General features: G+C 47.0%; 1 protein-coding gene across 1 annotated transcript in view; it reads left to right on the plus strand.

The window, feature by feature from the left end:
* Positions 1–27,620, plus strand: part of NPAS2 (neuronal PAS domain protein 2) — a 179,177-nt gene that overhangs the window by 54,867 nt on the left and 96,690 nt on the right. The window lies entirely within an intron of this gene.

The raw sequence follows: 27,620 nt of genomic DNA on the forward strand, positions 1-27,620 counted from the left end.
CTTCTTCAGCTGGCAGTTTTATACATAACCAACTTTTTTTTTTTTTTTTTTTTTGAGATGGAGTCTTGCTCTTGTTGCCCAGGCTAGAGTGCAGTGGCGTGATTTCGGCTCACTGCAACCTTCACCACCTGGATTCAAGCAATTCTCCTGCCTCAGCCTCCTGAGTAACTGGGACTACAGGTGCATGCCACCACACCCGGCTAATTTTTTTATCTTTAGTGGAGACAGGGTTTTGCCATGTTGGCCAGGCCGGTCTCAAACTCATGACCTCAAGCAATCCGCCTGCCTCGGCCTCCCAAAGTGTATATAACCAACTCTTAATTGTTGAGCAAGTAGAGGAAAGTAATGGAGTATAACCCACATGATGGAGCAGAGCGACTGGTCATGTTTGATTTTGCCGTATGCTGAGCACCCCACATTGTCTTGTACAAGGTGGAGGCATAGTCTCTGCTTCACCTAAGAAGCTGAGAATTCTCATATAGCAATTACCACTTAAAAAGATAAAAATGGGCTGGGTGCTGTGGCTCACGCCTGTAATCCTAGCACTTTGGGAGGCTGAGGGCGACAGAGCACTTGAGGTCAGGAGTTTGAGACCAGCCTGACCAACATGATGAAACTCTGTCTCTACTAAAAACACAAAAATTAGCCAGGTGTGGTAGTGCATGCCTGTAATCCCAGCTACTCAGGAGGCTGGGGCAGGAGAACCACTTGAACCCAGGAGGCAGAGGTTGCAGTGAGCTGAGATGCACACCATTGCACTTGCACTCTAGCCTGGGGGACAAGAGCGAAACTCCATCTCAAAAAAAAAAAAAAAAAAGATAAAAATGAAGTAAACATCAGTTTTCTCACAGCCCTGCAAAGTGTGGCCAAGGCAGAGAATGCCCAGCACCCGGGGCCGTTTCCTCCAGGCTGTCCCCTATCCTGGAATTCCAGGGGTTCTCATGCCAGGCCCCACACCAAGGACCCAAGGAGGTGGATGGGCTCCGATGACTGTGGTGGGCCTCATGCTGGATCATTTGTCTATTAAGTTTCTATTTATTCAAAATGAGTGTGGAATCCAAGACATAGGTTGATATTTTATCATTTTTAGGATGAAAAGCTTAAGCGCATGTGCTCTATCCATACAATACAGTGGAATATTACTCAGCCTTAAAAAGGAAGGAAATTCTGACGCAGGCTACAACATGGCTGAACCTTAAGGGCGTTATGCTAAGTGACATAAGCCAGTCACAGAGGACAAATGCTGCATGATTCCACCTACCTGAGTCACTTAGAGTTGTCAGATTCCTAGAGACAAAGAGCAGAATGGTGGTTGCCAAATGCTGGGGAAAGCAGGCAATGGGGAGTTAGCGTTTAGTGGGTGCAGTTTCTGTCTGATGGTTGCACAACAGTGCAAATGGACTTAATGCCATTGAACTGTGCATTTAAAGACAGTTAAAATGGCAAATTTTTAATTATGTGTATTTTACCACAATTTTAAAAATAAAATTTTTAAAAATGAAAAGCTTACACACACACATACACACACACAGAGCATGTAGGGATCACACAGATGTGAGCATGACGCCCCAGCGTTGGCCTCTCGGAGGGATGAGACGGTCGCTTTCCTTAGCTGCTTCCTACACAGCGCAGCTCCTGGACGCGCAGCTTGTCCAGGCTTGAAAGGCGCGGGCAGGGCTGCCTTCCCTTAGCTTTGTAGACCGAAGGTCGTTTACTTTGGCATTTTTAACAAAGATTTAAAGTTTCTGGAATTTGCCAGCCTGCTTGGTCCCGAGGCCCAGATTAAGCAGCATGCATTTTTTTCCTTAAACGCAGAACAATGGCAGACGGCATGAAAGCTTCCCCAGGGTTATTTTTCCCTTGAAGTAACAAAAGGGGAGACGGATGAGGAAAAAACACCCACATGGAATCAAATACCGCAGAAAGCAAACTTCAAGCCACGTGATATTAGCACAGAAGGGAAATGGGAGGATGAGTTAAAACCCTGTGAAGTGCTCCGAGTTCTGAAGTGAGGGCCCTTAAGCTATTTTTAGCCTCAAACACGCTATAAATCCTGTTATCCCATTACACCCCAGCGGATGGAATTATTTGCTTTTCTGTACCTTTACCACTCTAATTTTTTGTTGTTTGAGTAAATGAAAGCAGACCTGCTCAGAGACAGCTGACATCAGACACAGACCTGCTTTGGGGCCTCCCTAGTGCTGTTCCTGTCTTCCCCTTATCTGGTATTTGTAGTGGCACCTGGGAGCCACAGATTCACTTAGCAACCTTTCTCCCGGGTAAACAGAGTATTCACAGCTCCTGAACCAAGGTATGTGGCTGGTGTCATTTTGTGGGGCCAGAACACGTTGAGTGGAGAAATGCAGTGATGACCTGGTCCCCACGCCTGCTACTCAGGGCCCTGTCACCCTCGTGACTGTCCGTGCTGCTGCTTCCCACATCTCCTAAGAGGGCTTCAGGGGAACGCAGAATCAGGTATCTGTCTCTCCCTTTCGGACCTGGCCTTCCCATGTGGCTGTATGTCAGAGTTTCCAGCTGCCCTAGGGGCCCAGGAGTCTGTGTTTTAGTTGTTCTCCAAGTAATTCAGCTACCCAGTGTATTTAGAGACTATGGCCTTGAAATCAGTGATTCACCATCAGCAGTAACTCATGAAGAGCTTAGATGTGGGCCTGGTGTGTGGCTGGTGGCAAAGGGAGTCTTTCAGATCCCTTCTGCTTGTTGCTGTTGATGGCAGGGGCGTGCATGTTACGGTGGCTCAGGCCTAATCCCATCTCTTTGGCCATCTCACCTGTCTGGAAAACAGGTCCCAGAGCCATCCATACCAAGCTCCTAAGGAAGGCAGAGAGCACTCCCTGAGAGCACTCCCCGACTCTTGACTCAGACATGTGGAGGTGGACGTCTGCCCTTCAGTGCTCAGGGTTCAAGAAATGCTGCAAAGAACAAGAGCTGCAGCCACCAGGAGATGCAGGTGACTCCCATGGACCAGAGAAAGGACAGAAACATGATAGAAAGCTGGTAGAAGAACCAAAGAGGTTTGGTATTTCACAGGACACCTGACTCTGGAGCCCACAGTCACCCTCCTCGGGGCCCTCTCCATCAATGTCATGGATCAAGTTCCTCCTGATGACTGAGCCACCTGGGAGAGCTTATGGTTATGTTCAGTTAACTCTGCTGAGGCAATTAGGGCAGTGTGAGATCCTCGTGGGAATTGCTATATTTGCAATGGTTGAAATAGGCTGGGCGCAGTGGTTCACACCTGTAATCCCAGCACCTTGGGAGGCTGAGGCAGGTGGATCATGAGGTCAGGAGATCGAGACCATCCTGGCTAACACGGTGAAACCCTGTCTCTACTAAAAATACAAAAAAAATTAGCCAGGTGTGGTGGCGGGTGCTTGTAGTCCCAGCTACTCTGGAGGCTGAGGCAGGAGAATGGCGTGAACCCGGTAGGTGGAGCTTGCAGTGAGCCGAGATCGCGCCACCGCACTCCAGCCTGGGCGACAGAGCGAGATTCCATCTCAAAAGAAAAAGAAAAAAGAAGTGGTTGAAATAAGAGAGCTTTCTGGAAGAGCTGGTTCTAAAGATTGTTTTTCTTTACAGTGGAGCCATGCAAGCATTGGCCAAGCAGCCTTCAGCTTCCTCTCCCCTCAGGTGGGCTCACAGCCCCAAGGGTTTTCACAGGGGACCTTCTCACTTGCGAGTATCCTGTGAGTGTCACAGCACCCATTTTACACAGCCCCATGCGCCTTTTCTGATATGTTTTCACCCTGTGACTTACTGTTCCAACCTTCATCGGCCAATTGAATATGGCGTGACTCATCACCCAAGCAGCTCGTCTTGGCATCCCCCTTAGGGAATCCCATTGTTTGGCTCAAGTGCAGCTGTGTCTTCAGCCAATGCATCCTTTTTATTTCATTTCATGTACTGCCTTGTAAGAATACCAAGAACCTTCCCTTGTACAACAGGGACCAAGTAAAATGAAATTATCAAACAGTAAACATGGCTGAAACACTACATGGAAAGTGCTGGAAACTTACAGTCTGGGGCCTGCAGAATTGATCAATTACATGTGGTGTAGCTAAGACCAGAGTGCGGTTCTTTGTAGGCCCCATGGACTCCTGCCTTGATTGCAAAAAGTGGTGACGAGCCAGGGTTGCCCAATGTCCATGGAAGGTGCTTTGGCAGCAGCTGAGACAGGCTGCCTGTGACAGAGGACAGCCTCCAGGGACCAGGTCAGTGCGTGTGGCCGTGCAAGGATTGGTGGCCCTGGCTCCAGACACTAGGGAAAGCTGGGCAGAAGGCAAAAAAATATGGAGGACTGTCCGAGGAACTCGGGAAGGAGCCAGGAGTGAGGCAAGCAGCGTTCCCTGACATTTCTGCCTAAGCAAGGGCTCTGCAGGCCAGGAGGAGACTGTCACCCACAACGGAATGGCCTGCTTTGGAAACAGCTGAGGACCTGGAAAACCAGCAGTTCCTCTTCCCAGTGTTGGACAAGGACATAAGAAAGACCCACAGCAACAAGCTAGAGAAGAATAGCTCCCTCTGTGACACTGAAGCAAGAAGAAAAGACGCCCAGAGATTTGGCTACTTTGTTCTTCAAAAGGAACACGTGGTTCCTTTTGCTGAACCATCCGCTGAAATGGCCCTGTGTGGTACATTAGGTTCAGTAAGAATATACACCTTCAGCTATCTGCTAACAGAATCAAGGTAACTTCGCGGTTTTGTTTGCAAAAAAAGTTTTCTACTTTTGATGGCATTGATTTTGTAGATTCTCACTGATACCCAACTATAAGGGAGAGATGTTTACTTGTCTGAAATTCATCTGAGTCCAAATAATATAACCTGGGTTTTAAATGTTCACCACTAATTTTTTTAAGGCATTGTAAATTATTTAAAAGAAAATGCCCTCTGGCCAGACGCAGTGGTTCATGCCAGTAACCCCAGCATGTTGGGAGGCCGAGGCGGGTGGATCACTTGAGGTCAGGAGTTCAAGACTAGCCTTGCCAACATGGTGAAACCCCGTCTCTACTAAAAATACAAAAATTAGCCAGGCATGGTGGCACACAGTGTAATCCCAGCTACTTGGTAGGCTGAAGCAGGAGAATTGCTTGAACCTGGGAGGCGGAGGTTGCAGTGAGCCGAGATCACGCCACTGTGCTCCAGCCTGGGCGACAGAGAAAGATTCTGTCTCAAAAAAAAAAAAAAAAGCCTTCTAAATATTTTCATGAAGGTGCAATAGATCTCCAGGGTACATGTTGCTAAACATGAATCATTTGCTTCATTGATAATTATATTTGAAGATAAATTTAATTGTATTTAAGGTTTACAACATAATATGGGATATGTATAGACAGGAAAAGGGTTACTATAGTGAAGAAAATTAACATATCCATCATGTTACAGTTACTTTTGTGTGTGACAAGAGGAGGTTAAAATGTACTCATTTAACAACAGCTCCTAATGCCCTACAATGTTATTAACTACAAATCCTGGTGGTCCTCTAGCCTTGCTCAACCCACTCACTTGCTAACTTTGTATCTTTTGAATTCCACTTCCTCCTTTTCTCTCTTCCACCCATCCCAAACCCCTGGTAACCATTATTTTCTTCTCTTATCTCTATTTTTTTTTTCTTATTCCACATGTAAGTGAGATCCTGCAGTGTTTTTCTTTCTGTGTCTGACTTATTTTGCTTAGCGTAATGTCTCCAGGCCCAATCATGTTGTGGGAAATGGTAGAACCTCCTGATTCCCTCTTTAGACACAGTGCTCACGGTGGCTGGGCCTTCGTATCATGCTTCACACTGGATATGGTGCTGTGTTCTTTGCAAAACGGTTTCACTTTTTTAGGTGAAAAAACAACCGTCAACAGGGGACAAGGTGTGTCCTAGCAGTCACTCAAGGAGAGAGACCCCGAATCAGTGGCCAGGAGAGTCAGCTCTGGGGTTGGTCACTGGTGGCCTGTACGGCTGAGGACTGGTCCCTCCACATAGGGACACTGGGCCCACTTCTGAAGACCACATTTCAGGGTGTCTTTGATAGTCAAGAAGCGGGGAGCAACTGAAGATATTTGGTCTGAAAATGGGGGACATCTGGGGGAACAACGTCACTCTGCTCCAGTATCTGAGGGCCAATTGCATCCCTTGGATGGCTTTAATTTTAAAAAATTTTTTTGAAATAGAAAATAACAAGTGTTGGTGAGCATATGGAGAAATTGGAACACTCATACATGGCTGGTAGGGATGTAAACTGGTGCAGCCGCTGTGGAAAACAGTTTGGTGGCTCCTCAAACCGTTAAAACATAGAATTACCATATGACCCAGCACTTCCACTCCTTGGTCTATACCCAAGAGAAATGAAAACATATGTCCCCACAGAAACTTATGTTAACTTATGAACAATGTTCACAGCAGCGTTATTCATAATAGCCAAAATATGGAAGCAGCCCAAGCACCCATCAGTGGATGAATGAAGAAAATGTGCTACCATATGTATATATAGGAATATTATTCAGTCTTAAAAAGCAAGCAAATTCTGAAACATGCCCGAATGTGGAGGGACCTCGAAAGCATGATGCTAAATGAGAGAAGCCGTGGCAAAAGGTCATATCGTCCCTCTCTCTGAATACCCAGAAACAGAAAATCCTTCGAGACAGGGAATTAGGGGAGGTGGGAGTGAGAGCATGGCTCAGTGGGTTCGGGCTGTTTCTCTGGGAAAAGAAGAAGGTTTTGAATCCGGAGAAAGGTGGTAGTTGCACAATATTATGAACGCAGTGAATGCCACTGAATTGTACATTTTAAAATGGTTAATTCTATGTTATGTGAATTTTACAATTTAAACAATAATCTGAGGGCTGTCATTCTGTGTGATCCCTGGACGTATGGCAAGAGGAAATGACTAGAAGCTCCAGGAGCACAGCAGGGAGGAGGGAGAGCAGTATTTTTGCTCAGCAGGAAAAACTGACTAATAAATACAACTAGTAGGAGGTTGAAGAGGCCGCCCAAGAAAGCAGCAAGTGCAGGAGACTGTAGAGCGCCTATCGGGTACTGCACTCAAGCCTGAGAGCAGCAGTTCTCACCCCGGGGACATGTGGGGTTCACTTGGTGGCACAAGAAAGCCACGCTTGGGCCCCACCCCAGGGATGCTGATGCTGTTGGCCTAAGGTGTGGACTGGGCATCTGGACAAAGGCCGCTGGTGGCTCAGCTTTAGGTGGAAACAGATGACCTTTATGTGCCCCTCCAACCCCACCTCGGCTCCAACAGGGATTTCTGTTTTAATGACTGGTGCCTGGGAGCCTAGGATCCTCACCATTCAGTGTGAGTGGTGTACCCACAGCATCTGTCTCACCTGGAAGCTGGCTGGGAATGCAGCGTCTCCCCTCCCCACCCCCGCCTGGTCAGAATCCATACTTTAGCAAGATCCCAGGGGACCTGTGTGCCCATCTGAGTTTCAGAAGTGCTGCTGGGCCAGGGTGTGGGAGCTCAGGCCTGTAATCCCAGCACTTTGGGAGGCCAAGGCAGGTGGATCACTTGAGGCCAGGAGTTTGAGACCAGCCTGGCCAAGGTGGTGAAAACCCATCTCTACTAAAAATACAAAAATTAGTCAGGCATGGTGGCAGGTTCCTGTAGTGCCAGCTACTCAGAAGACTGAGGCAGGAGAATCGCTTGGACCTGGGAGGTGGAGGTTACAGTGAACTGAGATCATACCACTGCACCCCAGCCTGGGCCACAGAGTGAGACTTCATCTCAAAAAAAAAAAAAAAAGTGCTGCTGTTGATAACTGTTGATCTTTATTTGCAAGACACTTCGAGCTGCTTTTCCTCATTTTATCTTCGGAATAATCACCAGTTTGTTCAGCCATTTGATAGGGGAGGAAGTCCAGGCGCAGAGGGCTTCACTCACTCCACACGCCACGGACAGTGCCGGTCCCCCATGTGCCCCATTCAGGGCCTTCTCCCCCAGGCCCAGGGCCTGCTTCAGCTATCTGTGACATCCACCACCTCCCTCATGTGCCCGCAGTGCCCTGCCCAGAGCCCAGGCTGAGTAAACATTGGATGTGCTGAAACTGCTGGGGTTGGAGAGACCCTGTGCCTCAGCTTGAAGCCTGATGCCGTGGGAATCCTCACTGCATGGCTCAGCCTGTCATTAGCTTTTCCCTTTCTGTTTTTATTGTTTGTTTTGAAATAATGATAGATTCAAAGGAAGTCACCAAGAGGTTCAAGTTTGGTGTACCCACCACCTGGTTTCCCCCTGTGGCAACATCTTACATCACTATAGCACAATATCACCCCCAGGAAGGCGGCACTGCTACAAGAACATGTAGAATTCTGTGTCATTTGCCACGTGTGGATTTACATAACCACCACCATTTCTTTTCTTGACTTAAAAAAAAAAGTCAAGGGGTCCCCGCAAACACACTTTATAAAGACTGATTTCCTGCTGGCAAGAGAGCGAGCTGCTATACATCCACCAAGCGAGGTGGCCTGCTAGAGTGGTATGGTCAGCGGCCTCTGCCTTGCCTGGGTGAAGAGTCTCTCTCTCTCTCACACACACACACATGCACGCACACACATGCCATGCACTTTCTCTGTGGAAGGCTTCAAAGTGTTTGGTGGCTGTTCTGAGACCTGTTCCTCCTTGGCTGGGCTAGGGGCGGGGCCCACTCCTTTTACCTGTATTTCTTTTTAGAGGAGAAACTGACACAAAGTCAGATGGTCTTGGGGACGGAAGTTGCTTTCATCTGTAAGAAAAGGAAACTGACCTCACCAGCAGGCAATCACTTGAAATCACTTCTCTCCCATGCTGGAAACATAGCTCCACGCCAGTGTCTACCATGGACTGGAATCTACAGAGCGAGAGGAAGAATTTGCATCCAGAAACCACAGGAGCAGATGACCCACAAGTGTAGCTATTTTACTTCTTTCATGTTAAATTCTAAATAAAAGGATGATTATCTTTGAACTGACCCCAGTCCAAAGTACAGATGTCTGGCTGAGATCACCAAGGCCAGATGTTGTCATCAGTGGCTGGGTTTATGCCAGGCTATCGGTGAACTGGGTCGGAGATGGTGCAAGCAAAGCTGATGGTTCAGGGCGGGTTCACAGCCCAGAGATTCCTAACCGAGGACATCAGCACCTGACTGGAGCGGGGCAATGAGGTTCCCGACCTGCTGACTCATTTGCAGAGCTGTATATCGGAGCCACACACGGTAGCAGCATAAACCTGAACTTCAGGTAGCCACACACTGTGGGATGCTGCAGATTTATGTGCCCACTGCTTGCAGCCGAGAGGACCGGCATGAATGGCTCTGATCTGTCACCATGGCACAGTCACAGATGGAGAATGCTCTGTTGTAACCAGTGCTCCCATTCTCCATGGGTTCTTAGCACCCTTCTCCATCCATGTTTACCTGTACAGCCACCTGTGCAGGCCATTCTTGCCCAGAATAGTACATGAGCTAAACAGCCATCTTCGGGTGATTATAAAACCTCATATTTATGTGAGGTTTCATAGTTTACAAAAGTTACTTCTTATTCCACCTAATGAAGAAACCACAGTCCAAAAAAGTTTGATGCCTCCCCCGAGGCCACCTACCTGGTCAGTGATGGATCAGCACCACTGTTCCCATCTTCTCATTACACCTTCCTGTTGGTGAGGCCCCAGCCCACACAGAAAAGTATTTCTGTTTCACGCCTGGAGAGGGCCCTGAAGCATCTCGTGAGTTTGTGGGAAGAAAGAGGAGAGGAGCAGCTCCTGCTCCCGTGGGGAGCACAGTCAGACTCCTCTCTTCATGTCCTGTCCCTTAAATGCTCTCCAAAACTGGGGGCAGGTGCTCGAGAGAACTTGACCCTGATTCTGGATTATGGGGTTTTCCAAACTCAGTACTGTGGCTGCGATCCGTGGGGCATTTTGCAAGCCGCTTGCTTTTTGTGTGAAACCCCTATATTTGTCAGTATTTTAAGTTTCTGTGAGGCTGTTCTTGAATTCAGTTCCTTTCTCTTTGCCTAAATGCAAGTCACACCCTCATCTCCTCCCGTTGACCATATAAGAGGTCTCAAGGGCACTGAGGAACTTAGCAGAAAGCAGACCTTCAGAAAGTACCTTCAGAAGATTAAAAAAAAAATTGCATTTGTTTTTCTACAACCAAGATAAGAGACAGTAGATAGAGGACTGTGTATGCCTTGTACAGTTCACTAGCCCCACCGTCTCTGATACGGACCAGTTCTTCCTGCCCCTTGGATAAGTATCCCTTGTCTTATTATAACATCCTGCTGCGATGCCATGTGACATACATGCTCGCATACACACATTATTAAGACTTCTTGTGATCAAGGCTGAGAAAGATTGTGGTGGTGTTATCGTTAATAGAGGTTTTTATGACCTCAGAATGTTCGCAAGCTTGGGATCAGAGATGGAGCATTCCTCGGAGGGAGTCAGCCTGCGGTCCTTCTTACATAGACATGAACATAGTTTCTCCAGAGCAAGGCAGAATACACTGTTTAAACCATGTGAAGGAGGAAAGACTCAAAGGAGTGATTTAGTGAGAGTATGGGTAAAGACAAGAGAAAATATTAATATTTCTAGGAGAGTTAGAAGGACTTAGTACTTCTGCCATTTTGTTTTAAAATATATTTTTTTAATATATAAAGAGACATTTTGGCTCTCCTTAATGAAAATGGCCTAAGATCCTTTATATATATATTTTGTTGTTGTTGTTGTTTTGAGATGGAGTCTCGCTCTGTCGCCCAGGCTGGAGTGCAGTGGCCGGATCTCAGCTCACTGCAAGCTCCACCTCCCAGGTTCACGCCATTCTCCTGCCTCAGCCTCCTGAGTAGCTGGGACTACAGGTGCCCGCCACCATGCCTGGCTAATTTTTTTAGTATTTTTAGTAGAGACGGGGTTTCACTGTGTTAGCCAGGATGGTTTTGATCTCCTGACCTCCTGCTCCACCTGCCTCGACCTCCCAAAGTGCTGGGATCACAGGCGTGATTCACCATGCCCAGCTGATCCTTTATATTCTTAATGAAAGAGGGAATGAATTACAATGAATATGTATTGCTTCTCCAAAAGCAGAAAAATTGTTAATGTTTTTATTTAAACCAGACATATACTTTTTAATTTATTTCCTTGTTGGTTTTTTTCTTCCAAATAGGTTGCAAAAATGAAATTTCTGTTTAAATTTATAACATGCAAGAGTATATATGTGGCCTTGGAATGATTATTTAGTTCTGTTCTAAAGAATCTGATAGTTTTTAAATGAACTCCATAATTTAGCGTACTCTGGGAATTGAAAAGTTCGTGCTTTATTTAGGTAAAGATAGGAATATAACACTAAAATATACTTAGTTGCTTAAGTAAATCAAGTAAATGGAACGTTCTTTGAGATAATGCTGTTGCATTCTAAGAAATGTTTTGAATAGTACGTAGGACTAATGTATAGCCTATTTATTTATTTATTTATTTATTTATTTATTTATTTATTTGATGGAGTCTCGCTCTGTCACCCAGACCGGCATGCAATGGTGTGATCGGTGATCGCAGCTCACTGCAACCTCCACCTCCCAAGTTCAAGTGATTCTCCTGCCTGAGTAGCTGGGATTACAGGCATCTGGCTAATTTTTGTATTTTTAGTAGAGACAGGGTTTCCTCATGTTGGCCAGGCTGGTCTCAAACTCCCGACCTTGGGTGATCCACCTGCCTCAGCCTCCCAAAGTGCTGGGATTACAGGCGTGAGCCACTGAGCCCAGCTAGCCAATTTATTTTAACAGCATTTCACTTTCAACTTTGTTAAATTTGGCTCGACATGTAAAATCATTTATTTAAAATTTAAAAATCCAAACTTCTCCCTATTTTATCCAGAATTTCAAAATTGCAGTGAGTTGTGGTCGCCTGGAAACCAGGTGTATGATACTTTGTTAAGCACACTAATTGGCAGCATGGAGTTTTGCATTGCAGAAGGCTCGTTAGTGAGGGTGGGTGGGAATCCACACTCCTCCAATTAGTGGGCCCTGAGCCGCTTGCACATTTAAAGTATGATTCAGTTTACCCAAGTTTGTTTGTCGTCAGCTCTTCAGGAAAATACTGTTACACAAACCGAGGTCACCTATCCGGCAACCTTTTGGATCCTGAGGTCCACACATAAAAGGACTCACTCTGCAGGCTCCCTGGTAGCTGGTGAATATCTTCGGAGTTTAAATATGAAGATAGTTGATGTCCGTGGCTAGGATCTGTTATTTAAATATAGAAGCATTTAACTATGCCTTTGGAGTTGTTGTTTGCATTGTGATAATAGCCACCACCTGAGCTAACAATTCATTGAGTTTTTCTACTGTCCCACATTCTAGCTGCTTTAAGGGATTGCGTTCTCAGGTCTCACAGATGGCCTGTGAAGGGGAGAAACTGAGGCAGAGAGAGGGTTAGGAACTTACCTAAGCTAGTTAAGCAACAGTCATGATTAGAAGCCAGGATCTTTCAGGATTGTTCCCACTTTATGCGCGAGTCCTCGCCTCTCTTCATGAATGGTAGATTTCCCATCTCCTTTAATATCTGCTAGATGAATTCATGAACAAAGGCCAAGGAACGGGAGAAAGAAAGAAAGAAGGAATGATTGTCGGCTCTGTCCTTCAATTCTTAAAAATGCCAAAGAGAAAACTTTCAGACAGGGTCATTTCCTGGAAGAGGTGGGGTAAACATTCCCAGAGTCATGAGTTTTTAGATTTGAATGTTTCTAAAATGTTGATTGACAGAACCGTCTAATACATTTGTTATAAAAATGACATAAAGAGGAAGAATGTCCAGCATTTTGGAAGAAAGGGCTCTAAATATTATGCATAACTGCATTTGAACAGAGTCCTTCGCTTCCTCCTGGGCCTGGGCTGCAAGGCCACTACTCCATTGGGAAACTACTCTGGGACCCCTAGACTAACTCCCGGTTGCTCCTGAGCTGTTTGGGGAGTGAGCAAAGGGTCCTGTCCTCATGTGAGCTCTAGGGAGCAGGACCTGGCCTCCTGAGGACCCCAGCATTAGCTTCCAGGTTTGTGCTGGGCCCTCCTGAGACAACCCCAAGCCAGACACTAGCTCCTGTAAGTAGATCACCCAAGACTCAGGGCAATTCCCTCAAAGTGTTCCATATTTTATCCAGCTTCTCAGCCAGAGAGGCCAGAAGTGGAAGCCTTTCTATCTGGACAGCTGCAGCCCAGACTGGACGCAGGAACAGCAGGAACAGAGCAGGGGCCTCCTCCGTGGCATGGGGCCTTGTGTCCACCAGTCCCAGCACCACTCAACCACTGACAAATCCGTCCTCGGCCCCAGTGAGCCTCTAGTTATTGCCAGTGGCTGACAGAGAGGTGAGGGAAGAGGACTTCATGCAGGCGAGCCGGGAGGTAGCACCACAGTTACTCAGCAGTGTTTGTGCAAGTTATCACCAGAACGCACCCGTGCAGGCCCAGCGGTCTGTGCAAGTATTACAGCACCATGTAGACATGAACTGATGCTTCTTTAATAGCAGGGAAATGGCAGTGTGTCCATTTACACTGTTGTTTTTCTGCAGTTTTTTTTTTTTTTTAAGCCATCTTCCCAAGTGTTCTCTGGATTTTCCTCTTACCCAGGTCCCCTGTCTGCCATCCACAGGCTGGCATGAGCCACCCAGGCTGGGTCTGGGATCAGCCAAGGGCCTGGGCTGGTGCCGGCACCGCCCCTCTCCACGGACGGGCCCTGCATTCGCATCATTAGTTCATCACTGTGGAAGAACTGGGCTGTCAAGCTGACCTACTTTTCTTGTTTGCCCACAGCAGGCTAAGCCTGTTTAGCCTTGTCCAGAGGGGCTGGGCAGAACAAGTTGCTTTCCGAGTCATACAGACGGCAGTCTTCTGAGTGAGTGTGGTTGAATCTGTTTGCCCTTTTTGCCATTAGTTTGCAGAGTCAGGGCCCAGCACCCAGGATGGCTTGAGCCCAGGTCCAAGCACAGGGCATCCTGCAGCCCATATCCAGCCTCTCCTGAAGAGATCCTGCATTAAGATGAATTATTGCGGGAAGCAGTGCCAGGCTTCTTTCCAAACTTTAAACAGATTCCTAAGTGGAAGCTCTTCATATTCTATACTAAGCCCGAAGAACATCAGCCACTTGCAGAGATGCCAGGAAGGTGGGACCCATGCCTGTGCTTGAGGGGTTTACCATCCAGTGGGGGAGGGTTGTGAACAGCAAAAGCCAAGGTGAGGCAGAAACGGAAGAGGATGGGGATGAGCCCTGGGGGCGGAGGAAGATGCACTAGTAGGGTAGAAGGTGTTGGAGGGGGGATGACGTGATAAGGATGGGGCTAAAGTCACAGACTGGCAGCTTGTCATCTGAGGGTTTGAATGCTACGACTTGGAACCATGTGAAGTGCTAGTAGATGTACATGTTATCCCCCCACCCCGTATTTACTGCTTTTATTCTTTGCTGAAATATTACTATATTGCTGCCTGTGGGCGTAAGATAGTGTCTGTTAGAGTTGTCCAGAGGAAAATAGTTCAGATCAGACCCAGACTGTCATGATTAAATAAGCTAATGTACAAGAAAACCACCAGCCAGAGCTTCATGCATAGTTTATTTCTCCAGCTCATGGATTTTGTGCGTAGCAACATGCCTTGTGTCCTGGGCCTGGGCCTTCTAATTCTGATGCCATGACTTCTGACTCAGGGGGACGTGTCTTGGACTCTCCTTGACACCCTGAAGCCACCACCCAGAGCTTTGGAGGAGGAGTCGGGCCAGTGGGTGAATTGTGCCTTAACTGGGACCACTTTAGACGTTTGCAAAAGGAGGAACTCAGTCTCTTAAGAAGAAAAATATGTACTTCTCATTTCTCTTGCAGTTTCTTCAGCATTATTCAGAGGCAGAGTGACAGGTGCAAGGAGAGAGATCTAAAACATCCTTAATTTACAACATGAATATCTGAATGGACATTGAGAAACTGGAGATGTCTAGTCCTGCTGAGGCAAAATCCAAATGACCTAGAGATGACATAAAAGTTGGTCATTTCTACATGTCCCGTTACCTGTGATGGTAATGTTGATCACTCAATTAAGGCAGTAGCTCTTCTTTAGACATTCAGCAAACATTTATTGAATACCTGTATGGGACTCTGAGTCTTGGTGTTTGAAGAGGGAAAATGGAAATATTCAACCCTACATTGCCTAAGCTCCTCACTGGGGAAAGCTGTAAGCTCTTGGTGAAGGGCTTGCCATGGGGCTTTCTGTTTGTTGAGGTTCACCCTGTATCCAGTGGCTCTTCTGGCACAGTCAGAGACATGCCCTTTGCCGTGTGACATTTGAGGAGACCAGTTTCCTGACCAGTTTTTTTTCCCTACTGACCTGTGATCCCCACATCCCAGCTTCTCTGCCTACTGGTTGGTCTTCCTGACATTAGTTTTGTTCCTGTGTATTTGATCCACGCACACATTTTTACGAGACCAGATATCCTGAAGTTGGGCTGGTTGGGGTTTTGGGAGAGGCATGTCCAGGATTGGTTCACTCTGTGGATTAGGGTCTAGTTGTATCAAGGTGGTGGGAGAAAGGCCTCGCCGGGTAGTAGTCACCAACAGATCCCAAATTCCCAGCTGGACCTGCATCAAACCCAACCAACCAGGGTTTTCAGACAACTCAGATTTCAAAAAGAGAAGCAGCAGCCTGTCAGTTTGGTGACCCAGCAGATACATCTCAATGCTTTTTTCATTGACTTTTTTAAAAATGGTGAATTAGTGCCATTTTCCGTATTAATGCATCATTATGTAGATTTGTGTAGATGCCATGGAGACGTCCCCTGAGGTTGAGAACCTGGGGTGGGCGTGTTCGGGGACGGGCAGGGATATGTAGAACAACTAGAAGGATCGAGGTTTTCCTCGCCTGCACACCCTCCTCCTGGCAGTGTGCAGTGGTGAGTTCCTGGTTCATTGGGAGTGAGATGGGCACCCTCTTGCTTCTGTGTGCGTACTGATGAGGTGTGTAGCTTTGCCAGGTCTTAGTGTGACATGCCGGGATGACAGCTAACAAGGTCACGTCTCTGAGAGTTGTTAGGCCCCAGCCCTGGTATAGCGCCTCTGCAAGGCATGTCGGGCTGCCTGTGTCCAGGGAGCAGGCCTGGCTCAGAGGTAGTGCGAGCTCTCAGCTGGCCTCAGGGCCCTGCGCAGGCCCCTCATCATCTCTGACTATAGGGACAGGTCGGTGCAGAGAAGGGGTGGCAAAGTTAGTAACGTTGATCTCCTTGATAGTTTCTACCCCTGAATGCACCCTCACACAAAATTGTGCAGGCCTTCCCAGGGACCCTAGCCTATGGGGAATCTCGGGGCAGGGACAGGTGCAGGTGCTGTGGGCAGTACCATCGGTGTCCCTGTACCGTCAGGTTATCAGGCCCAGCTACAGTGAGGAGCCAGCCACTCAGCCACTTGAGGGGCTCCAAATGCCCCATTTTCTCATGCCCTGGGGCCTTTGAACAAACCATTCCTTCTGCCTGCATGCCTCTTCCAGGCTCGGCTGAATTGCATGATAGTGACAGTGGAAAGAATGGAGGAGGATCTAACATCACAGATACTTTAGCAGTGAATATGTTAAATCTACGACATCATGAGAGAGTCTTGGATGTGAAGAAAGAGCGCTCCTTGCTGCTGGTGCTGTGCCGGCTGCTCCCTGCGGGGCCCCTTGTAGCCCATGAGCTTGGCTTGGCCCTGGCTGAGTCAGCAGGGGTGGTGGGCAGGAGGTCCCTGGCTGCACAGGGAGGGCTGGCAGTGCACTGTCTGCTTAAACTGTAAGTAAAAGAAGTGAGGATGAGCCGGGCGCGGTGGCTCACGCCTGTAATCCCAGCACTTTGGGAGGCTGAGGTGGGTGGATCACGAGGTCAGGAGATCGAGACCATCCTGGCTAACACTGTGAAACCCCGTCTCTACTAAAAATACAAAAAATTAGCCGGGCGTGGTGGCGGGCACCTGTAGTCTCAGCTACTCAGGAGGCTGAGGCAGGAGAATGGCGTGAACCTGGGAGGCAGAGCTTGCAGTGAGCTGAGATCACACCACTGCACTCCAGCCTGGACGACAGAGCAAGACTCCTTCTCAAAAAAAAAAAAAAAAAAAAAGTGAGGATGACAGGAGAAGGAAGATGGTGTGACATGAGGGTGCTTCCTACCAACCAGATGTGCAGCATTGGAAACGCATGAGCACATGACCTGCGGCTCTGAAGGTCCCGCCTGTTCTCGTTCTAAAGTCACCATTTCTGACCACTGTGCTGTGGAAGGGGAGGCAATTAACCAGTTGAGGCGTCCCAATAGATTCTCCTGTCGGTTGTGAAAAGTGGGTCTATCCGCTTCAGGTTACAGATGAGGTCATCATGCCTAGGCTCCGAGGCCACCATACCAGTGAAGGCAAGAGCACTGGGGACATTTCAACCTAGATCTGGCTAGTTCCCAAACTAATTCTGCTGCCTCCTATGGTTAGCAATTCACATGAAACCTCCTACGTTTTGATGAAATGTTATTTGAAACTGTTGATGTTAAACCCAAGATTCCACAGTCTAGGTGTCCAAAACTCATTTGACTTCTTGTTTCAAGGGCACCTACTTTTGCTCTCCTTGCAAACTTGAGCACAGTGAAGATGAGCGTTTCTGAACCTAAAGGAGCACTTGGGGAACAGTTCCATGGAGGGAGATGCCGATTGGAGCAGTATTTTGTGGATTCATTTCAGTTTGTCTGTGGCAGCTGAACAGCAGTTTCCAACAAAGGCTTTCACTGACTCAGCTCCAAGCATGACTCATAAATCTCCTTTTCCCCTCTTGCTGATTTTTCTAGGCATCTATCGTCCACACCCTGACCACACACTGTCACCCATCAGAGTCTCCAGTTGACTCAGGTTTACACTGTGCCATCTGAACTCTTGATAGAGAGGCGCCCTAAAAGGAACCTGAAGTGGTTGCAACATAAATGTCAAAGGTTGCAAGAATAATATGTCATGTTAGGAGGGCCCTTCCATCCAGATATCATGCTCCTTTCTATCTTGAGAATTCGTTGCTGACCAAACAATGTTATTGTATGTTTACTTAATAACAAATTTTCCAACTTTCTTCATCCATTCCTCATTGCATATGTCACCCTCTCTCTGAATGAATCATTGGATTCTTGGAAAAAGAAAAGCAGGAAGGAGGAACCATGGTTGTAAGAAGCAGATAAAGCTTCAGCTTGGCTTTTTAGACACTCGTGGTGGTGTTTGCTTATGGTCATGATGCTTGTGAGAGTCTTGTCTTGGTTTCTTCTAGCAATCTGGCTCTACGAGGCTCCAGCAAGCACCATGAGACCCGGCTCCTTGGGACAAGGCTGGAGAGGGCTAGTGTTAGGATTGGATCTGTCCGCCTTGCCATTTCCAGGTCAGAGAATGTGCCAGAATGAGATGAGAACTCCTTAGTTGGAGGGGAATTGGGATTGCAGGAGCTGCTGGCTGTCAGGCTTTCACTGTCCATCTCCTTTAGAAATTTATTTATTTATTTATTTATTTTTGAGACGGAGTCTCGCCCTGTTGCCCAGGCTGGAGTACAGTGGCGCGATCTCAGCTCACTGCAAGCTCTGCCTCCCGGGTTTATGCCATTCTCCTGCCTCAGCCTCCCGAGTAACTGGGACTACAGGCGCCCGCCACATCGCTCGGCTAGTTTTTTTGTATTTTTTTTTAGTAGAGACGGAGTTTCACCGTGTTAGCCAGGATGGTCTCGATCTCCTGACCTCGTGATCCGCCCGTCTCGGCCTCCCAAAGTGCTGGGATTACAGGCTTGAGCCACCGCGCCCGGCCTAGAAATTTATTTTTTATTTTATTTATTTATTTTTGAGATGGAGTCTTGCTCTGTCGCCCAGGTTGGAGTGCAGTGGCATGATCTCTGCTCACTGTGGCCTCCAGCTCCCAGGTTCAAGCAATTCTCCTGCCTCAGCTTCTTGAGTAGCTGGGATTACAGGCGTGCACCAACACACCCGGCTAATTTTTTGTATTTTCAGTAGAGACAGGGTTTCACCATGTTGGCCAGCTGGTCTAGAACTCTTGACCTCAAGTGATCCGCCCACCTCAGCCTCCCAAAGTGCTGGGATTAGAGGCCTGAGCCACACTGCGCTTGGCCTTAGAAATGTATCTTTTCCCAATGAGTGAATCATTGCAACACCAAAACCATTCCCTGGAGAGGAGGAGTCAAAATATGGAAGTTATTTCCTAGCTTCCCCAAATGACAAAGGAAGATAAGTGAGCGTCGCAGTTCATCAGCAACTGTTTCTCAAAGGCTTTTTATTCCTTAACATAATGAGGAAAAATCATTACCAAGCTCCCATGTGTGCGATACAGACGTTAATCCAAAACGACATGAGGTCCCCTCACCAGGGACTGGCTGGGAGGACAGAAGGTACACACTCTGTCGGCAATAAATAAACCCCCGTCAGTTGGGGAGATGTGTGTGCTTGGCTTTGCCTCTTATGATTTCAACTTGTTCTTGTTTTCAGTATTTTTTTCTTTTGATTAAATTCTACCGGGCTTGGTTGGTATAGTGGGGAGGAGTGTTAGGATTTTCCAGCTAACTTGGGACCTGTTATTCAAACCACTTCTCAGCCAATTTCAAAACCTCATGATTTTATGTTTGTAAAAACACAGGCCTTGCAACACAACAGGCTTGGGGTAGTCATGTCAGGGAACATTCATGATGATACAGAGTGACCCAGTGGGCCTATAAAGACTTTACAAAAATTCTAAATTAAAAGACACTGAAGAGGAAAGTTTAGCTTTAACATGGTTTGGCAAACTGCTGTCTGGGGACCAAATCTGGCCCACAACCTGTTTTCGTAAATAAAGTTTTATTGAATCACAGCCATGCCCACTCATTTACATATTGTCTATGGCTGCATTGCACTGTAAAGGCAGAGTTGCGTGGTTGCAACAAAGAGCGGATGCTCTACATCTCAAATAGTTACCAGGTGGCCCTTTAGAGAAAAGGGTTGCCACCTCCTGCCTGAGTGGAGTAACGTGTTTTTCCATGCATGCTGCATGAGGCCCTCTCTGGAGACCTGGGTGAGCTACTAGTCCCTGGGGGAGCCTGTCACTTGTATGACTCATTAGTCTTCTGTCTCACTGCTGACGCACTTGGGACCCAGGGCAGATATGGCGTGACAAAATAATCCTGCTACCATTTCCAGGTCCTCATTCGCCAGGGGCCAGAATTCTAATCAGTTGTGTAGTAGGTGGCTGTGAGAAAGAATGTTCTAAAGCCTTTGGGGCAGAAATTTCACCCGGGTGCGTAGATGTCATTTGCAGGCTTCACTTTTGTCCTTTGCTTCGGTTAGAGTCAACAGATTTTTTTGAGGGTCTGCTGTGTGAAGGAAAACCCCAGTTATTTCACCTGATAGTCATTCCATTCCCTTCTCTCCTTCCTCACAACCTCACAATGGTCAGTTGCTTTGCTGTTCAGTTATGAGCGGCTCAGGGTCGGTGATAACCAGGTCCATGCACGTTTGTGTCTTTCCACAAGGTCAGACTTTTATTGATGTGATTTCAATCACAAAAGCTGGAAACTCCATTGAGTTCCCAAGGAGGGACCTCCCCTTACTACTTCCCATTCACTCAGGAGTCAGAGCCGCGGGCACACAGGCTCAAGCCACTCCACAGGTCAGTCAATATTGCTAAACCATGCATAATAGTACACTTAATCAATATATAAATGTTATAGATTAAACATTGCACAATAAATGAAATAACATTTAACATTGAAAGAAAAGGGATAGGAAAAGGGGTTAATGAACCAGTCTGGAGAGAGGAACGTGGAAAAAAAAATGTCCTGGCCTGTTCTGGGCAGTCCACTGGTCTCACAGGGAAGAGTCTTTGATGTGGGCAGAGCGTTGGGCAGTGGATGCTAGGTGCTGATCACAGGCGACAGCAAGATAGGGTCTGTGGGGACAGCCATTTCTAGCTGGTGAAGTCCTGCTCTTATGGCCGTAGAGTCCTCTGGTGAGGACTGAGTGGAGGGGTGTGCTTGGTTATGTCCTTGTTGGAAGCAGTCTTCGTTGATTAGGCAGAACATCTGGTCTTGTTGGTAAGATGCCTTTTTTTTTTTTTTTTGAGACGGAGTCTTGCTCTGTCGCCCAAGCTGGAGTGCAGTGGCCGGATCTCAGCTCACTGCAAGCTCCGCCTCCCGGGTTTACGCCATTCTCCTGCCTCAGCCTCCCAAGTAGCTGGGACTACAGGCGCCCGCCTCCTCGCCCGGCTAGCTTTTTGTATTTTTTTAGTAGAGACGGGGTTTCACCGTGTTAGCCAGGATGGTCTCGATCTCCTGACCTCGTGATCCGCCCGTCGCTGGAGTCTTTCTAAGATGGAGCTACTGTGTCAAGGGTGCTGTATACAGGTCATCGCTAGCTAGTCCAGTATTCTAGACAGCGTGTGTGTGTCTGTCTTTCCACCATGCGTACACACACATAACACAAGTTTTCAACACTGGCAGAAGGGAATGATTATCCTGTTTCTCCCAAAAACATTTGTTGGGCTTAAGCACCAGTTTCTAGTGTGAGCCCTTTAATTCATGATCATTATTGATAGTGTAATTAAAATTCTGCAGCTACAATTTTGTGATGATTTCTTTGTGCCGGGGACTGTGCTGGGGGCTTCTCTTGGATTCTCTCATGCCTTCTCACAGCCACACAGTAAGAAAAGCCCTTCTGTTCTCTCACTTTGCAGTTGGGGAGCTAGGGCTGGGAGCATCACACTTGTCCAAGGTTATACAGAGATAATGAAGGGCAAAACTTGGGTCGGTCTCAGTTTGGGTCACCTGACCCCAGGCCACCACTGCTGTTCTCCCCTTCACAGATGTGGATGCTGGACCCAGGAACTCTGACACCCACTGTGCCCCACTAGCCCTGCCTGCCAGCAGCAGGGGTGGCTGTCTGCCAATTCCCTTGGGAGTTCCAGCCCTCCTCCCTGCGACCCCCCGCCCCCACACTCAGTGCTCCACTGGCCTTGCTTGATTAGATTTCCAGCTGGTCTGTTTACTGGGCCTGGCAGAGCTCCTTACCCCCATGCCCCCGCTCAGTGGTCCTCACAGTCCTGCTTGCAGGAGCCACAGGTAGTCCCTAGGGGTGAGGCAGGTTCCGGCTTCAGCTGGAGCCCCCGCCTACAGGTGCCTCTTGGCCGTAAGGCACTCTTCCTACCAATACGGCCTTTTCTGTCTCTGTTTGGGAGCCCTTCTCTGAAACCTTAGGTGTCTGTGACCCCAGAGTCCATGTCTGTTTCACCCCTGGTGACCTCCTTACTGTGCGGAGAATGTGTTCATTGACATTCAAAGTAGATAAGAAAGGCTGAAGCTTAGTGTCACCTCCCTTAGCAGGGGCTCAGTGGCCACAGTGTGAACATAAGGGGTAGGACAGTTAGGTGAGGCAGGTGTGCAATGAATGGAACTCACCTAGAGCTTTCTGTGCCCCAGGCATCATGCTGGGCCCTTTATTGCACACAGACCTGCCTCCCGTTTGCACCTTGTGCAATCGCTGCCTGGTGGGTGTTAGCTGCATTATGTTAGGAATGAGGGGAACAGGGGCTCATGAGGTGTAAGGGGCCTGCTCAAGGTCATAGAGCAAGTAGGTTGGAATGGAGATTTAAATCAGACTGACTCTGAAGTCGGAAACCCCCTATTCTGAGCAGCAGTGGGTGGAGAAAGGCCTCCTGAGTCAGTGCCAGGAGGCAGAGCCCAGGGTCTGCTCTGTCCCCAAGCCTGTGTCTGTGGGCAGGCCACTTAGCCTTGCTGGGGAGTGGTGCTGCCTGATTTATGAGTGGAGGATAACTATAGCCAGCCCATTCCACCCACAGAACTGACGGAGACAAAATGAGATTATGTTTTTTCAGAACTTGGCAGCTGCCAAGGGTTGGTGAGGGACCCATTGGGCCTTCCCAAAGAGCCCTGGCTGTCAGTGCTGTCTGAGCGGGTTTTCCCTTTAGTCAGTGGCTCCTGCACATGCAGAAGTTTTTGTTTTAATTTTAGTCACTGGGATATAATTGTACCTTCACATGTACTTTGTAAGCACTATTACTGTGGAGCCACCATGATCATGGAGAGGTTTGTGGGAGTGAATGTCAAGTAGTGGCACAGGAATTCAGATAGAGGTTTGGCCCGGCTGTGTCCTTCCTTTCCTCCCTCCCGCCCTTCCTCCCTTCCTTTTCTTCTTTCCTCATACATTTATTGAGCACCTAATACGGGTAAGGAGCTTGTATTAGTCCATTCTCATGCTGCTATAAAGGACTGCCTGAGACTGGTACTTTATAAAGAAAAGAGGTTTAATTGACCCGCAGTTCGCATGGCTGGGGAGGCCACAGGAAACTTACAATCATGGCAGAACGGGAAGCAAACACGTCCTTCTTCACATGATGGCAGGAAGGAGAACTGCTGAGCAAAAGGGGGAAAAGCCACTTTTAAAACCATCAGATCTCATGAGCACTCACTCCCATCATGAGAATAGCATGAGGGTAACCGCCCCCATGATTCAATGACCTCCCACCTGGTCCCTCCCAGGACACATGGGGATTATGGGAACTACAATTCAAGATGAGATTTCGCTGAGGACACAGCCAAACCATACCAGGGCTGGGCGAGCCATCGTGAAATGGGGGAAGATGCTGTTTGCCTAATCCTTGCCATCAAAGTAGAGAACCTGTTTTTGACTGTCTGCTACAGGCCAGACTTTGCAAACTTCACTTCATTTAAGTTTTACCACTGTCCTCTGAGATAGGTGTCTGTCACTCGTGTTCAAACCCTCCAGTGCCTTCCCATCTCACATAGGGCAAAAGCCACAATGCCCCTCGGCCCCTGGCTCCACCTCCCCTCACCAACGCCATCCCTGGGCTGGCCTCTGGCTGCTCCTCGCTTTCCTTGCTGTCTGGGGGAGGCACCCTCACCGCTGACTCCCACATTCCCTTCAGGTCACAGCTCACATAGCGTCTCATCAAGGAGGTCTTCCAAGGCTCCTTAAAACATCAGAGCAAGACTCCCCGAACCCCGTCCCACCCAGGATTCACCTTTTCCTGCACTGCAGTGATAGCCAAAGAACAGGCTCTATGTCTACTTATTTGCTTGCTTGCAGTTTTCCCCAACTCCCCTGACACATGCATCCCCCACCTCGTGTAAACACCATGAGAGTACCAGCTTTGCTCCCAGTGTGTTCCCCCCTGCCCAGGCACTCAGAGAGTATCTGTTGAATCACCGTATATCATATGCACATGGCACATTTGTGCTTTGGCAAATACATTCTCCTGCCTCATCACAGAGTCCAGGAGGAGAGGCGAACAGAAGGAAATAGTACACATGGTGCATGGATCAGAGACCTGCACATTGTTGTCAGTTTTCCCAAAATTGATCCCCAAATTCAATTCATTCTCAATCAAAATCTCATCAAGCTATCAAACTTTTTTCTTTCTTTCTTTCTTTTTTTTTTTTTTTTTTTGAGGGACAGGGTTTCATGCTGTTGTTGAGGCTGGTGCTCACTGTAACCTTGAACTCCAGGCTCAAGCAGTGTTCTTGCCTCATCCTCCCAAATAGGTAGGACCACAAGTATGCACCACCATGACCAGCTAATTTTTACTTTTTTGTAGAGACGGGATCTTGCTATGTTGCCCAGGCAACTCCTGGCCTCAAGCAGTCCTCCTGCCCCAACCTCCCAAAGCAATGATATTACAGGCATGAGCTGCTGCACCCAGCTGCATCAGGTATTTCTATAGAAATTGACAAGCTAATTCTAAAATTTATGTGGCTGTGCAAAGACCTAGAATGGCCAAGGCAAACTTGAATAAGAACAAAGTTGGAAGGCCGACTCTACATTTATGTCAGTAATGACTGCACAACTTTAGGAGTTAAGATAATGTGGTACTGGCATAACGATAGACAAAGGGTGTGGTGGAATTGGGAAACATAGAATAAGTTTGTTTAAACAACAGAGCAGTTATATTTTCAAATGAAATGCTCGATGTGTTTCCAGATGAAGGGCCTCTAAATGTAAAGCAATGGCTGCAATTGTTAATCTGATAAAAGGTTCAATCATTATGTATCTAAGTCCAAAAGTACAGGGAAAATCATGTAAATTTTTCAGCTTAATAATTGAATCTACCACTTTAAATTTAGGCATTCTTCACCTAAAAAATAAAAAAGATCTGAAAGTTGAAGGAAAACACCTTGTACATATTACATGCAAATGTAACTAGCATACATCTTATGAGTGAGTTTATTACCACCTCAGCCAGGTGGCCAAGGCTGGCATCCACAGTGACAAGCCATGTTGACAGCATGATGTGATAAGGAGGACACTTTACTTCCTGGGCCTTCCTCTCAGAAACCTGTATTCTGAGCCTGACTTTGAGAAAAACATCAGACAAACCCAAACTGAAGAACATTCTACAGATACTCCTCAAAATTGTCAAGGCTGCAAAACCAAGGAAAGCCTGAGAAACTCGCAGAGCCAAGGGGAGTCCGAGGAGACATGCTGACAAAGCATGCTGTGGTGTCCTGGATGGAGTGCTAGAGTGGGAAACGGATGTTACATAAAAACTGAGGAAATGTGAGCAAGTTTGTCTAAAACTTATGGACTTTTTTTTTTTTTTGAGACAGAGTCTGGCTGTGCCGCCCAGGCTGGAGTGCAGTGGCGTGATCACGGTTTACTGCAACCTCTGCATCTCAGGCTCAAGCGATTCTCCTGCCTCAGCCTCCCGAGTAGCTGGGATTACAGGCATGCGCCATCACATGGGCTGATTTTTGTACTTTTAGTAGAAATAGGGTTTCACCATGTTTCCCAGGCTGGTTTCAAACTCCTGACCTCAGATGATCCACCCGCCTTGGCTTCCCAAAGTGCTGGGATTACAGGTGTGAGCCACTGGCACCTGGCCTGGACTTTTCTTAATAATAATGTATCAGTATTGGTTCATTAATTGTGACTAATGTGCCATACTAATGTCAAATGTTAGTAACAGGAAACTGGGTGTGGGGATAAGGGGACTTTCTCTACTCTTTTGCATTTTCTGTAAATCTAAAGTTGTTCTTAAAAATGAAGTTTATTTTTTAGTAAGTTTATCTTATGTGTCTTTACTCCACAGACATCCTGACTCTGTGTCCTGCAGAGTTGAGACACATAGGATAAATGAAGCTAAATATAGTCCATAAATAATGCATATAAGACCACACACTATTTGATGAAAGTGCTAATGCAATTCAACAGGGAAATAAGTGCCTTTTTAACAAACTATTCTGGAGGAACAGGGATGTCCATATTGGGGGCGTGGTAGGGGTGGGAGGTGGTGAATAATGTCTGAGCCCTGTCCAACACATACATAAAATTTAACTTGCAAAGGACTGTGGGTCAAAATGTGAAAGCTAAGTGATGACGTTTCTAGAGGAAAACATAGGATAATTCATCACAACATTGAGGTGGCAAATGTATTTTAGAATACAAAAATCGTTAACCATAAAATAAAAAGTTGATAAATTAGACTTTACCAAAATTTAAAACTGCTCATCACAAGACACCATCCAAAAAGCAACCAAGGCCACCCACAGCCTGGGAGAAATGTTCACAATACATATTTTCTGATAAAGTACTTGTACCCAGGAGAGATAAACTTCTATGATCAATATGATGAAGACTAACAGTCCAATTTTTTTAAGTAGGCAAAAGAATCAGACATCTTACAAAAGAAGATATCTAAATAGCCAGTGAACAGTGCTCTGCATCATTAGTCATCAGGGAAATGCAAATCCCAATGAGATCTCATAACGCACCCACGTAAATTACTAAAATTAAGACAATATTAAATGTTAGAATGGAGCCACTGGAACTCCTTGTACACTACTAGTGCAAATATAAAATTGTACACTCACTTTGGAAAACAGCCTGGCAGTTTTTAATAAAGTAAGCATACAGCTACCCTGTGTTCCAAGAATGACACTCCTAGATATACACACCCACGAGGAATGAGCGCTTATTTCCACAGAGACTTCTATGTGACTTAACACTGGTAATGTTAATGCTGACCAGTAGGTGAAAGTGGTGTCTGCCAACCTTCTTCCCTGTAAAATGTTTTTCTTTTGTAATTAATAAATATCTTGAGAGCGATACTTTGAAACTCTGCAAATATCCTGTTTCTCCCCAAGCTTTTTCCCATTAATTTTAGCATCCATCGGTGGATCTTGCCTGCAACAATGATTACTATGGTATGCTGATGGTGATTTTCTTTTCTTTCTTTTCTTTCCCTTTCTTTCCTCTTTTCTCTTCTCTTTCCTGTCCTCTCCCCTCCCCTCCCCTCCTCTCCCCTCCCCTCCCCTCCCCTCCCCTTCTCTTCTTTTTCCTTTTTGTGGAGAACAGTGTCTCACTATATTGCCCAGGCAGGTCTCAAACTCCTGAGCTCAGGCTATCCTCCCCACTCTCCCTTCCTAAGGGCTGGGATTACAGGCATGAGGCATCATGGTGATTTTCTATTGCCATTGTTCTTCTGCATTTATTAATTGGAATCTTCTGTAAGAGGAAGCTGTCTCCCTCCCTCCTCCTACCTCCCCATTTGTTTATTTATTTGGGGGCTCTTTGTAAAGGTGTGGGTGGAGAGGAGGGAACCAAGAGGGACAGTGTGGTTAC

The sequence above is a fragment of the Trachypithecus francoisi genome, unplaced genomic scaffold (assembly GCF_009764315.1).
Source record: "Trachypithecus francoisi isolate TF-2019V2 unplaced genomic scaffold, Tfra_2.0 Lachesis_group17, whole genome shotgun sequence".
Lineage (NCBI taxonomy): Eukaryota > Metazoa > Chordata > Mammalia > Primates > Cercopithecidae > Trachypithecus > Trachypithecus francoisi.